Raw genomic sequence first — 15,295 nt, forward strand, 5'->3', positions numbered from 1 at the left:
TCGGCTTGCCACAATGTCCCTGAAAAATTAAATTGGTCTGCCAGGATTTATACTTTATGAGGTCTTATATTATTGCCCTAGAATCTGTTCTTCTCAAGGGGCTTTCAGATGCATACGATTTTCTTCAACATTTCTCCAGGTATAGAAGTACATCTTTTAGGATCTTCTCTTCCATGCTGAAATCTTGCAGAAACCAGAGTTCCATTTTGACTGATTTAGTAGGATAGGTTCAGGCATGAAGGCATTGCCTGCATTGTGTAGGATAGTGGTCATACAACAGGAAGTCATGACAAGTGGCATGCATTCGGGATACATTGTAAAATGAGTTAATTGTCGAACCTGAGCTTTTAATTCTAACGTTGATAACTAATAAATAGAAAGTTCGCTCTATTGAAACAAGTCCAACTCTGAGGGCAGGCATCTCCTTAGGCAGTCAAGTACATGGCCTGGATGATTCTAAGAGCCCACCCAGTCACACAATAAAGACTCCTGAAATAAATGCCACTTGAAGAACAGCAAACAGTATGCCCTTTTGTTTTTAGAATCCTAGAACCAATCACAGTTTCTAATAGCATCTAGCTCTGCTAATGTTACTTCTTAGAACTTCTAAGTTCTAAATACTTTCATGTGAGCACTTTCAGCAGGAGGAAAGTGCTTTTCAAATGGCTTTTTTTTGGCAATTGATGTCAAATATAAATAAATTCCTTCTTGACAACTCGAGTTTTGTTTTGTGATTGGTCTCTAGACTCACAACCAAGTTCAAAAATATTTTTGAAACAATTGAGAATTCTAAAATTCTAATAGTTTCCTGATTGCTGCTTTCCTGTTGCACTCTAAGTTTTCCTATATTAAAATATATTATCCAAGCAGCAAAAGTTCCTGTATCATCAATAAGCATTTGCTGAGAAGTTACTATGTACTAACACTGTGAGATTAGCAGGGTAAAATACAAAAAATTCTATGACATATCTGTCCCTAATAAGTTTACTGTCTACTTGAGAAACAAAATTGACCAATGGACAAATTTAAGAACATTTAACATTTAAACTGTGCATCCCAGTCACAGACATAGTAAAAGGTGAAAACGGACAGTACATAGAAAGCCAGACAGGACTTGGAACAGACAATGAATTTCTGCATTTCAGGGCCTTGATCTTGCAGTTTCTTTGACCAGAGAAACCATCCTTGGCACACTCTCAAAATCAAGTTCGAATGCCCCCTCATCCATGAAGCCTTTGCCAGTGTTCTTGGTTGGCATTAATTGTTTCCTTTGCCAAACTCCTAAGTCGCACTTTGCTTGTAATTCTGTTAACATCATTACTTAGTTCTGCTTTGATTTATAGTTAACAGCAAATATCAATCTTCCTTAATGAGCTTCTTGAAGGTGTAGATTGAGACCTCACCCTTGGATGCTCCCCCAAATCAGCACCTTGTTGCTGTTTTATCTGTGTTTAAAAACATTTGTTGACATTATTTAATTTTGCCATCATATCAAGATTATACTTTCATATAATAATTTATCTGCTGTTTTCATGTTATTTTGGTATCTTCCATGGGAGTTTTCAAGTTGAACTAAGATATGTATAGTTTAATATACCACCCATCATTAAATTACATCATACCCAGATTTTTCATAATGCATTCCTTTTCTCTACGTGTTATACATCAGATTTGTTCCTGTAGAATAGAAATTAACTCAGTCCAAAAATTATAATATCATTTCAATAAGTTAACTTTTTTGTCTTCTTTAACATTCTCATTTGGAACAAGAACTTGGTGAAGTGCAAGGAAGCTCTTAAATCATATACAACATATTTAGAATATTTTTAAAGTGCTTTCAGTTGTTATATTAATATTAGCTAACATTTATTATATACATATTGGGTGTCAGGCACTGTTAAGCTCTTATATAAATTAATAATTTCTTACAAAAATCTAATTTCTGATATTTTGTTGCTGTCATTAGCTATGTTATTCTCCTTGTCCTTGTGAGCTTGTCTTTCTTTTAAAATTCCTTTCATTTAATTTTAGTGTGGTTTCAGAAAGGACAAAAATTGATGTTTTTGCTTAATTGGCTTCTTAGCCTGGCCAGAACCCAGTGTTTATTTCAAAGAAGGCATTTTAGTACAATGGTCAAGAGAGCAGGCTCTGGGGTCAGACTGCCTGATTTTAAATCTTAGTTCTAAAAATTATTAGCTGTGAGACACTGTGTAGAAAAAAAAAGAATTTAAAATAGCTTTAATCTCCTCAGAGAGATAAGAGAAGTTTGCAAGAGATAAGAGAAGTTTGCATCCCGAAACAATAAAAAGATGCCATTTTTAGAAGAAGAGAGGAGGAGGAAGAGGAAGAGGAGGAGATTCAGAAAACAAACAAAAACAAAAATGGTTCTTGGAAATTAAAAACATGACTGCACAGATTAAAAACTCAATTGAAGTGTTCAGAGATAGGATTGAGGAAGTTTCCTAGACAATGATGTAGAAAATATAAAAGAAAAACCAGAAAAGTTAGCAGACCAGAAGTTTAATCTCAAATAAAAGAAATTTCAGAAAAAAAAAGAATAAAATAGATGAGCAGCTGGGCATAGTGGTTCACACCTGTAATCCCAGCACTTCGGAGGCTAAGGTGGGTGGATCACTTGAGCCTCAAAAGTTTGAGACCAGCCTGGGCAACATGGTGAAACCCCATCTCTACAAATACAAAAATTAACCAGGCGTGTGGTGGCACACACCTGTAGTCCTAGTTACATGAGAGGCTAAAATCAGACAATCACTTGAGCCCAGGGAGGTCCAGGCTGCAGTGAGCTGAGATCAGGCTGCTGCAGTAAGCTGAGATCAGCCTGCTGCAGTGAGCTGGGATCAGGCCACTGCACTCCAGGCTGGGTGACAGAGTAAAACCCTGTCAAAAAAAAAAAAAAAAAGAAAGAAGGAGGGAAAGAAGGGAAGGAGGGAGGGAGGAGAAGAAAATCATCAATGAAATACTACAAGAAAATAAGCAGATCCAAAGGGTGTGAATTTTCTGATGCAGAACCCACCCAGCAAGTATCCAGAACAATAAAGATAGATCTACCACAAGGCACATCACTGAGAAATTTCAGAACATAAGAGTAATAGTAGATTCTGAAAGTCTGCAGAGAAAAAAAAATAGATCACATGCAAAAGATCTGGCATCAAATGGCTTCAGAACTCTCTACAGTAATATTGGAAGTAAGAAAACAATGGAGCAATGCCTTTAAAATTCCAAAAGAAAATAATTACTGTAATATCTAATTTAGAAGGCTATACGAGCCAAATTATCAATGGAAATACTTTCTTACAAATGCAAAATCTTTACCTCCCATTGCACTTATAGGGTCTCAGGAAACCATGTCTCAAAATAAAGGCCTTGGAAGCAACTCCCTGACCTTCTCCTACCCTTCAGTCTCTGGCCTTTTACTTTCCCCTGAGGCTAGCCATAAAAACTAGAATCCCTCTTCCCCAAGGCAGGTCATAGAAACCAGAACCTCTTTTCCCCAAAGCTAGCCACAAAACCTAAAAATATTACTCTTACTTTCCCTACATCTTTCTGTGTAAAAAGTGGCCATAAAGAATTATCTGGGCTGAAAATGGTGGCTCATGCTTGTACTCACAGCACTTTCGGAGGCCGAGGTAGATGAATCCCTTGAGTCCAGGAGTTTGAGACCAGCCTGGGAAACATGGTGAAACCCTGTCTCTACAAAAATAAATAAATAAATAAAAATAAATATATACACACACACACACACAAATTAGCCTGGTGTGACGACATGAGCCTTGTAGTCCCAGCTTCTCAGAAGTCTGAGGCAGAAGGATCGCTTGAGCCCAGAAGGCAGAGGTTGCAGTGAGCCAAGATCGTGCCACTGCACTCCAGCCTGAACACTATGAGATTCTATCTAAACAATAAAAAATTTAAAAAGAATTATCTGACCTACCTTCTTTGATCGTAGATCATAAGACCCCCTTTCCAGAGAGGGCCCTATCTCAAACCCAGAAGGAAGGAATGAATGCTCAGAGAGGCCAAGAAGAATCTTGGCTGGGTTTCCCCACTAAGTCTATTAGCAATAGATCATATCCTCTTTGCCCAATGATATTTCTACACAGCTATCCATACCTTGTTGAACCTAAGCATAAAATGAACAGTGTCCCCTGATATTTCTACGCAGCTATCCATACCTTGTTGAACCAAAGCATAAAATGAACAGTGTCCCCTGTATTTTTGGATCTTCATTCTGAAGGCTTCTGGGTCACATAAAACTATGATTAAATACATTTGTATGGATTTTCTGCTACTAATCTGGCCCTTGTCAGTGATGTCAGTGAAACCCTCAGTGGGCAAAGAGGAAGTTTTCCCTTGGACTCTACACACTCTTTCTAGAAAGCTCCAGGAGGATGTGTTCCAGTAAAATGAGGAAATAAACTCAGAAGAAGGAAGACATGCAGGTAAGGAGGAGCCGGCAGGATGATAAACACAGAACCCTGATTATCATTAAGTGCCAGTCACAAGTCAGTCCATATTGGAGCAGTGAGACACAGGAGCCAGGCTCACTGAGAGTTGTCGTCACCAAGACGCCACTGCTTTCTACCCTGAGCCCAGAATAGCTAGGTGAGCCTAGCACAGATTGACTAATTAAACACACGCACACGCGTGTAATGCACACACCTATTTATGTAGCATATCCTATGTGTAAGGCAATGTTCTAAGTTCTTCACAAATATTAACTAATTTATCCTTTAACTAACCCTACTAAGTAGGTATTATTATTGTCCTCATTTTACAGGCAAGGAAAATGAGGTACAGAGTAGTCAAATAGCCCAACGGTCATGGAGAGGCCAAATTTCAAAAGCAGACAGGCTGGCTCCAGAAGCTCTTAACCACAGATTCTTATTGGGTACTTAGATGATGAAGGTTCTGCTCTTCCTTTGAAAACTGCTGCCTGGATTAGCTGGGGAGGCTCATTCATCCCTCCTAGGAGTCTGAGAGAGCCCACAATGAGCTTAGAAGCAGGAAGTACAGAGCAGCCAATGGCTCTGAGCCTTCTTCTGCCTATCATCCAATACCTGCTCCACACAACAGCCCTGCCAGGTGCCCTGAATGTCCTGAGCCCAGGTTCCCCAGGATACACTCAGTGCCTTGCCTTGACTTCCCCAGAGGGCTCTTGCAAGTTCTTAGGCAAGCTGAAGCCCTACTATGACCCAGAGATCAGCTTATTTTCTTCCAGGAGCCTTCATCTGACAGGGGCAATGTTTCCCCTTTCTTATGACACTAGAGGTGTACTTGCTGCTCAGTTTTTCCAAATAAATATCACTAGGGTTACTTACTCATGTAATAACACTATAAAGAAAAGCAAGAGTGTAATCAGCATATGAGTCACAGTTTTAGTTACCTCTGGGGGAAGAGAACAATGAACTAAGAGAGGAGCAAAGGGGCTTCCACAGGACTAGGACTGGGGATGTCCTGTGTCTTAACCCAAGTGGTGGGTATATGGTGTTCATTTTATCCTCATCCTTTAAACTGCACCTATATATTTTATACATTCTTCTATGTGAATGGTACATGCCACAATTTTTAAAAATTAAAAATAAGACATCTGGCCCAGGGGTCTCAATACATGAGGCCTGTCTCTCCTAGATTGAGGCTAGGGTTTGTAAGAGTTTGGGAATGGGCTGAAGTGTGGAGATAGTTGATTGGGTGCAAGGTGAAGTCAGGAGACAGAGAGATGAAGAAAATGTATTTTCACGCTTATTCTCTCCTACTCTTACGACTTTAGACAATTCACTTCTCCCCATGAGACCCTGTATTAGTCCATTCTCACAGTGCTATGAAGAAATACCCGAGACCCATTTATAAAGAAAAAAAGGTTTAATTGACTCACAGTTCCACATGGCTGGGGAGACCTCAGGAAACTTACAACCATGGTGGAAGGCAAAGGAGAAGTAGGCACCTTCTTCACAGGGCAGCAGGACAGAGTGAGTGCAAGCAGGGGAAACACCAGATGCTCATAAAACCATCAGATCTTGTGAGACTCACTCACTATCTCGAGAACAGCATGGGGGAAACCACCCCCATGACCCCATCACCTCCACCTGGTTCCACCCTTGACACATGGGGATGATGGGGATTACAATTCAAGATGAGATTTTAAGTGGGGACACAGCCAAACCATATCAGACCCTATTTCCCCAATGGTCAATGAAGACCATTTCTCTTCTGCCCACCTCAGCAATGATGAGAGATGAAATGAGATTTGAAAATGAAACATATTTGAAAATGATTTGTACACTGCAAAGTGATTTCCAGGCAGCAGTAATGATTATTATGGCAAGAGCTGCTTTGCTAAGGACATCTGTACATACAGGGATCCCCATTTTAGGGTCAATGTGTCACATTCCTCATGTGCTTCCCACATGCTGTTATCTGGCTCTTTGCTATTCTTAGATTCTCTTTGATTGCAACACAAATATTTGTTCTCTCTTGGGAATAACTGGACAAAATGAAATTCTGCCATCAGCTGCTCTCACTGGAGAGAAAGCATAAAATGTAGGTCCTTAGGCACATGGCATCCAACAGTAACCTTCACTGCTGCTTCTGATCAGTATGGAAAGAATCGGCCAAAGCACCTGTGAACAGGGTCGGCCTTGTCCACATAGCAACGTACTTGAGTGTCAGCTCTGGGAAGAACTTGGAGCATCATTAAGAACAGGAGATGCCTACTGAAGCCCGTGTATGGGTCTGGTGCATATGCTGGCCCAGAAACAAATTATTTTTAGACTATGTTTCAGGTTCAAAGCAAAAATTCATTTTACAAAGAGAAGAAAATTCAATGGTCATCTAAACTGCCAATACCCTTGGTGAAAGTCTCACTGATGAAGCCCTTGGCAGAGAGATTTCAATGTATTTTTCTTTTTCAGATGGACTCACCTGTGAAAGGCACTGGTATGCCCCAGACCAAAGTTCTTTGTCACTCAACTGTAGGATGTAGAGCCATCTGTTCTGCATCACAAAAGGACACAGCACATTTTATTTTCATGGCACTTATTCATTGAGCTGTTTTCAGCTTCTTAGAACACAAGAGTGCTATGATAACTCCACAGGCCAAGATAAATCAAGTTAGCATCAATCCCACAAACCAAGTAAAAAGGCCAATGTCCAGTAACCCAGTCCATCAGCTCTATCATTTGACTATTTTGCCATTACTGATACAGAATAGCTCGGCTCTGGGCTAAATCCCACCCTTAAGCCTTGAACTGTGCCCCTAAGTGAAAGCAGGTGACCTCATCTTTTTCACCCCATTGTTGCCTTTTTGGCCTGCCATGCCCCATCCTGTGCCCAAAAAAAGACTTCAGCTGGCACAGCAACATAAGCAGCTGAGCTGTGGGATACAAGTGGCTGGGTGGTGAGCAGAGAAGCGACTGAGTGTCAGAGACTACGGATAGACACGGCTAACTTCAGATAGCGCTGCTTCAGGGAATGATCACCTTCTTCCTGCATCATCCCCTTTCCACCTCCCCATTGCACTGACAGCCACTTCCATCGCCCAATAAAATCCTCTGCATACACTACCCTTCAATCCATTTGTGTGACCTGGTTCTTACTGGATGCTGGACAAGAACCAGGGTGCTGAGAGGGCAGGGGCTTGGATGCTGCTGTGGGGCCCGCACAGAGCCTGCTTCTGCCAGAGAGGAGCGACTGACTAGTTCCAGCATTTATTCCCTCTGGTTCCCACACTTGCTTGCTCATAGGCTCCCTCTCACAAGAAGTGGCCAGCGGCAGGCTGAGTGAAATAAGTCACTCCAGTTCCCACCCCTCAAAGGGGGTCGAGGTCAAGGGAACTATCCCATTTCATTACCAGAGCATTACTCTTTTCTGATATGCACCAAAAAGAAAGATGGAATGAGAACTATTTTTTAGAGGTTGTTGGGGGTTGATTTATGTCGCCTCCCCAAATTCACATGTTAAAATCCTAACTCCCAGTTCCTCAGAATGTGATCTTATTTTGAAAAAGGGTCATTACAGATATCATTAGTTAATATGAGGTGATAAGGGTGGGCCCTAATCCAATATGATATTCCAAAAAGAGAAACTCGAACACATAAACATGCATCAAAGGGCTGGGCACAGTGGCTCATGCCTGTAATCCGAGCACTTTGAGAGGTTCAGTGGGAGGATCGCTTGACCCCAAGAGTTCAAGACCAGCCTGGATAACATAGTGAGACCCCCATCTCTACTAAAAAAAAAAAAAAATTAGCCAGGTGTGGGGGTGCACACCTGTAGTCCCAGCCACTCAGGAGGCTGAGGTGGGAGGATTGCTTGAGCCTGGGGGGTTGAGGATACAGTGAGCCCTGACCGCCACTGTGCTCCAACCTGGGCAACAGAGCAAAATGTCACCTCAAAAATAATAAAATTAAAAATTAAAAAATAAAATAAATATGCATAGAGGGAAGATGATGTGAAGACACAGAGAGAAGACAGCCACCTAAGGCCAAGGAAGAGGGTCCTGGAACAGATTCTTCCTTCCCAGCCTCACAAGGAGCCACCCCTGCTGACATCTTGATCTTGGACTTTTAGCCTCCAGAACTGTGAGTCAATAAGTGTTGTTTAAGCCCCTAGTTTGAAGTATTTTGTTACCATAGCCCTAGCAAACTAATACAAAGGTAAAAAGGAGACTAAAAGAATGTGTGTATTGTATGGCTGGGCGGTGGCTCATGCCTGTAATCCCAGCACTTCGGGAGGCTGAGGAAGGAGGATCACTTGAGCCCAGGAATTCAAGACCAGCCTGGGAAACAAAATGAGATCCACATCTTTAAAAAATAATAATAATAGATTTAAAGAATGTATGTATTGCCTGTGGAACTGAATCTCCCCTGGTGAAGTTTTTCTGTATTTTCCCTTCTATTTGGCTTTCAATGTCATGGGAATCTCCTGGAGCATGAAGTTTAAATGTGAACTCCCCATGGGCAACAGAGGAAGACGGATGTGCCTTCCACTCCTTTGCTCATGTAATTATAAAGCCTGGGTCCATGTGCCAAGATCGGCCTCTCCTGCACCAAGGATTTAGTGTGTGAAATAAAGACCCAACCACTTGGTGTCCGGCTCTTCATCGTTTATCACTGTTTGCACTGAGGCTACAGACAGCCCAAGTCTGCCCAGCCCAGGCTGACAGGACCCTGGCTGCAGGCATCAGCCTCCTCCCCAGCTGCAGGCCTTCAGCACTCAGCACAGGGTCCAGAGATCCCACCCACTCCTCAGGACCCAGCCCCAGGCCACTCCCTCAAACTTTTCCCAAGCAAGCTCCCTCACAACTGTACCAGCCTGTCTTCCTTCCTTCTCTTCATTCACCAAATTAAATTTAAAGACTGCCTTCTAATATTTCTCAACACCGGCCAGTTCTCAGCTCTTTTAAGGGTGTTGTGTTTTTTTTTGTTTGTTTGAAACAGAGTCTCGCTATGTCACCTAGACTAGAGTGCAACGGCACAATCTCGGCTCACTGCAACCTCCGCTTCCCAGGTTCAAGCGATTCTCCTGCCTCAGCCTCCTGAGCAGCTGGACTACAGGTGCCCGCCACCATGCCCGGCTAATTTTTGTATTGTTAGTAGAGACGGTTTCACCATGTTGGTCAGGCTGGTCTTGAACTCCTGACCTCAAATGATCCACCCGCTGTGGCCTCCCAAAGTGCTGGGTTAAGGGTGGTTTTTTAAAAATGCAGATGCCTGGGCCCCTCTCCAGGTCATTTCAAACAGATCAACTGGTTGGCTGTGGTGTAGTACAAATATATATTTGCTTTTCGTTCCTAGTTCCTGGCCCAAATTCCTAAGACCCTTGGAACTTCCTGAGTGAGAGGAGTGTCTTCATAGGAACCCCTGTAGACCACACCTGAATTGATGTTAACAAGTGGCTCAGGTGGGGCCCCTAGAGGGATTCAGGGTGTAGCTGGTCACCAGAAGGAGCAAATGATTAGGGGGTGGAACTTTCAGCCTAACCCCCAGCACCCAACCCAGGCCTTCAGGGAGGCGAGGGGAGGGAAGCTAGAGAGGGAGTTCAATAAAAACTCTTGAAGAATGAGATTTGGAGGGTTTCCGGGCTGGTGAATGCAGCAGTCCTGGGAGGGGGGTGTCCTAGTCCATCCCCCACAAGGCATGGAAGCTCTGCATGTTCCTCCCCCCACCAATGCCATGCCCTCTGTGCCTCCTCCACAGGCTGTCCCTGAGTGGAATCCTTGACAATAAAGCTGGAACCATAAGTACAGCACTTTTCTGAGTCCCTTTGTTACAGCAGGTGGCTAGTCAGGCATGAGCAGGGCAAGGGAGGGCTCCTTCTTCCCTGCAATCAGGAACATCAGGCGACCATCAGGTGATAGTCAGATGGTTGTTACAAAGTTTTTCTAAAATAATAATTGGTCGCAGCCATTGCCAGGGAAAGGCAGTCTCTCAATAGATAGAAAAAAACTGAAACTCATGATCAGCAGTTTCCCAATAAGATCTCAGGAGTTGGGTGAGTAGACTCAAGCATGCACACTAAGTAGCAAAATACTGAAGTTTAACTTGTATATGACCTTCCTCTAGGAATGTTAGACTAGTAATAAAGCAGCTACATTGGGGTATATGCCCGGGGTTTGTCATCAGGAAAAGTTAGGACTTGGACACGCATGAGGAGTTTACGAGCGGAGGTTTAATAGGCAGAAGAAAGAGAAAGAAAAACATCTCTCTCTCTCTAATGAGAGAGAGGGGACTCCCGAGAGGAAAGACCAGTGGTGGTGGATGAGATGGATCTTATGGTCCACCTTGAGGAGGCAGTTTCTGATTTACATAGGGTTCACAGATTGGTTCAATCAGTTATGATGTTTGCATAGCACTCGGGGAAGGCCAGTCACCCACCCAAATCTTATTATGCAAATGAACTTTCGCTTTGGCCAGGCCATCTTCCTTACTGTACACATGGCTGGCAGAGAAGGGAGGATGGAGCTGCCATCTTGAACATATCTAGTCCCTAGTTCTTGCTGGCATTCACCCATGCAAACTCTCAGCTGGCTTGTCTATGTCTACAGCTCAACTTTACAGGCTGCTCTTTGTTAGAAAATGATCTGGAGCTGCTTTGCATTAAAAAGACAATCCCTACTGAGGACTCCCATACCTACACTATCTTCCTAAGTGATTTCTTAACTCTTATGTCAGTAAGGGAAGAACGCTTCAAGTGAGCATGGATACAACTTCGGTAAGCACACTGCACATGCGGCTCCTTCCAAGCACTAGCAGACCACTGTGCATAAGGACAGCCTACCCCAAGGGAAGAATCAGGGGAGAAGAGACACAACTCCAGAAACATGCCAATGTATAAGACCCCAAGTCAAAGGTCAAACTGTGCACTTGACCCCTCAAGTCACCTGCCTCATCCTCTTCCAAGTGTACTTTACTCCCTTTCATTCCTGCTCTAAAGCTTTTTAATAAACTTTCACTCCTCCTCTAAAACCCGCCTTGGTCTCTCACTCTGCCTTATGACCCTCAGTCGAATTCTTTCTTCTGAGGAGGCAAGAATTGAGGTTACTGCAGACCTGTACAGATTCACCACCAGCAACACTGAGTCATTCTAGCGAATCACAGAACCTGAAGAAGGAGTGGGAAGTGTAACCATAATAAGTTCATTGCCTGATGTGCATGGCAGGTCAATACTCCAAGATAGCAGGTTGCAGCAGAGAAAGAGGTTTAATCATAGGGCTGCCAAGCAAGGAGATGGGAGGAAACCTCAAATTTGTCTCCCCAAGGAGATTGAGGCTAAGGTTTTTAAGGGTTTTGGAGCAGGCTGGAGTGTGGTGATGGTTGACTGAGTGCAGACGAAGTCATGAGACAGGCAGGTGAAGAATATAGATTGTCATGCTGATTCAGTTCCTCTGACACCAACTGGTTGGCGTCAACTGTTCCAGTGGAATTCAGGGTTGGCTTAAGCAATTCTTAAACAAAATCCTCATGATCCTATGATTCTGTTTAAGCAATTCTTAAGAGTCTTATGATTTTAACATTAGAAATCCTGTCTGTAGGAGCAGCGGGCATGCAAACCGTCAGTATCTAGTGTTATGTGACTTTGGTTACAAGGAAGTGGGTCAAAGCACAGCCTAATTAATGCTTAATTATAAATATATTTCTGTCCAGAATTCTTGTTAACCCTGTGAGGATGGCTTCCTAAGCAGGGGAACCCTAAAATTTAGAGTTGGCTGGGCAGAAGCATGGGTTGCCTGGGGACCCCATGGGCAGCTGGCATCTGAAGTGCAGCAGTCTCATGAGACTGAGCCCTTTAGCATGTGGAATCTTATGCTAACTCCAGGAAGATAGTTGAGAATTTAATTTAATTGTCAGACTCCCACTAGAGTCCAGAGAGTTGGAGAAGTGGTTGGTGTCACATTGGCAGTGGCAGCACTGAAGAGTGGCACTCAGCTCTCCTTCAAAAGAACCTGCCAGGGAAGAATTATCACAGTGGTCTAGTGGCGCCAGATGCCACCCTTTTGGTCCCATCTTGCATTTGTCCTGAGGAAACCAACTTGTCCTGGTTTCCTCAGATATTCCCAGTTTTAACAATCAAAGTCCCAGAGCCTGGCAACCCCTTCAGTCCCAGGGAAACTAGGACAGTGTTCAGTTGGTCAGTCAATGGCTCACACACGGCTCACCGCCAATGACTGAGCATAGTGGAATATGAGTTCTGGCTCACTCCTGCACATACACAAATCCTCTGACAAGCAGTTTTTGCTTGGGGACTTCCCACCAGCCCAGCCTGAACTTTCTCAGAACTGTGCTACAGTCTGAGGATCAGCTGACCTAACCCTCCTCTTTCTCACCTCTCTGTCCACAGGGGTCACACTTGCCTTGGGGTCTGATGGCTCTCCCTGCCTGCTCCCACTCTTCCCCCTTCATCTTTTCCAGGGATTTCTCTCAATCAATCTCTTACCTGTCTAATTCTGTTTTGGCACCTGATTCTTAGAGGACCAGAATTGACACAGGGACCCATTTATCAATTTTTTTCTTTGAAACAGGATCTCGCTTTTTTTTTTTTTTTTTTTTTTGAGACACTGTCACCCAGGCTGCAGTGCAGTGGCACAATCATGACTCGCTGCAGCCTCAACCTCCCAGGCTCAGGCTATCCTCCCACTTCAGCCTCTCAAGTAGCTGGGACCACAGGCACATGCCACCACCCTCGGCTAATTTTTTTTTCCCCAATAGAAACAGGGTCTCCCTATGTTGCCCAAGCTGGTCACAAACTCCTGGACTCAAGCAATTCTCCCACCTCATCCTCCCAAAATGCTGGGATCATAGGCATGAGCCACCACATCAAGCTTCTAAGTATTTTTTAAAGCTCCCAAAGCAATTGTGATGTCAGCCACATTTGAGAATCATTATCCAGCTGTGCTAACTACCAGTGTGTCTGCCCATAGTCTAATGGGGAGAACAACATGGAAAATGCAGCTAGGCATATGTGAGCTGAATGTTCTGGAAGCACTGAGGAAGGAGAGACTAAATCGCCCTGATGAAGTAGGGGGTGGCTTCAGCTTCCTGTGCTGAGAGACAACAAAGGTATCTTAGTCTCTTAGGGGAGAAATCTTACTATTTGTCCCATCATATCACACCATTATGATAAAATTGCCATGTATTGTGGACATAAATTCACAAGACTAAGCCTTGATTTCCAGTGACTTCTATTGAAATTCAATAGAAAGAAAACTGACTTCCTTAAATATCCTGGGAAAAGAACTGGTGTGTGTGTACATTCTGTGTGTATGTGAGTGTGTGTGTGTGTATAAAATGCTGCATCCATAGAGCTAAACCTGTCATGCTAGCAACACACATACTTTAGAAATGTGCAGATTTTTACATCAACTGTCTCCAATAATTTCTGGTTTTCCTTTTAAAAAATGCATCACTAATTATAGGATAGTTATCCCAGCTGGAAGTCTTTTATCTTTGCTGGATACAGCCATTTTCCAGCAAGGCTAAAAACCAGATAAATGCTATGTGTGGCATTTAAAAAGTCAAATATTATACAAGGTCACATATGAATCACTTTTTTCCCAAATTAACACATTATTTTGATGTTCCAAGAAAAATGCTCTAATGCGTATTGCCTTTTAGCTTCAACTATTAAGCAATTTGAAACAGAGGCCTCCATCACCCCCCTTTGGACTGCCAATCTCCAAGATGGAAAGAGTCACACGTGCATACCCAAGCAGCTCTCTGCTAATGGGAGATAGGTACAGTGGGAGGGGAAAAAACATATGTTTCCTTCAGCATTTTTTCTTCTAACTGTGATCTGAGGTTGGAAGAAGGGCGGCCACAAAAATTGTTGTTGTGGGGAGCTTTGGTTTTGGTTTGGTTTTATTCTGGTAAAATATGCCTAACAAAAAATTGCCACTAACATTTGATCCAATTTATAGAATATAGGTCCCTGGAATTGCATTGTGCATTCACTTCCTATTCACACACACACACACACACACACGCTCATTCAAATGCTTGCACACACATTCAATCATTCACACACTTGTACACACATTCAGACACGCATATATTCTCACACTCAGAGACACATAGTCACACATATGTTCACACTCACAAACACATGCATGCCCCTGACCCCACTCTGGGAGTTGGGATACTCAGTTAAAGCATGGTGCTTGTTAGGAGGATAATAGAAATGAACCAAGGAGGTGAAAACTCTACACGGAAAGGGGAAGGGAATTTGCCCTAGTTGGGCAATGAACAGACACCTGAAAGTCTAAAATAATAAGAGATTAATGTGCATAAAAGGAAAGTATAATTTTGTTTCTTTAGCTGTCTATGGCTCCTTAGCATAAAGGGAGTTTGAGAAAGATAGAAGGGAAAATTACTATCTCATGTGTGCCTTCCCTCAAGCTGCTGTCCCACCTCCCTTACATTTTCCATAAGCAAAGATCATAAAACCATATTCTATACTTGCAATGGACTAAACAGTTGTGTCACCCCAAAATTCATATGTTGAGACCCTAATCTCACTATGACAGTATTAGGAGGCAGAACCTTTGGGAAGTAATTAGGTCATCCTCATGAATGGGATCAATGTCCTTATAAAAGAGCACCCAGAGAGTTCTCTCAATCCCTTTTCACCCTGGGAAGACACAATGAGAAGTCAGCCATCTGCAACCGCAAAGACGGCGTTTTCTAGAACCTGACCGTGCTGGCACCCTGATCTCAAACTTCTAGCCCCCAGTACTGTGAGAAACAAATGTCTGTTGTTTATAAGCCTCCCAGTTCATGGTATTCTGCTA

The 15,295-nt window shown here is 43.0% G+C and overlaps 1 long non-coding RNA gene and 1 pseudogene across 1 annotated transcript in view; one reads left to right on the top strand and one right to left on the bottom strand.

Annotated features, from left to right (window-relative positions):
• LOC129464114 (heparan-sulfate 6-O-sulfotransferase 3-like) overlaps positions 1 to 15,295 on the bottom strand; it is a 388,520-nt pseudogene that overhangs the window by 98,150 nt on the left and 275,075 nt on the right.
• The window catches only part of LOC129464115 (uncharacterized), a 30,032-nt gene continuing 26,224 nt past the window's right edge, over positions 11,488 to 15,295 (top strand). The window contains exon 1 of the long non-coding RNA XR_008651438.2: positions 11,488 to 13,568. This is a non-coding gene — a long non-coding RNA (uncharacterized lncRNA). The remainder of the gene's footprint in view (positions 13,569 to 15,295) is intronic.

Source organism: Symphalangus syndactylus, chromosome 15 (assembly GCF_028878055.3).
Source record: "Symphalangus syndactylus isolate Jambi chromosome 15, NHGRI_mSymSyn1-v2.1_pri, whole genome shotgun sequence".
Taxonomy (NCBI): Eukaryota; Metazoa; Chordata; class Mammalia; order Primates; family Hylobatidae; genus Symphalangus; species Symphalangus syndactylus.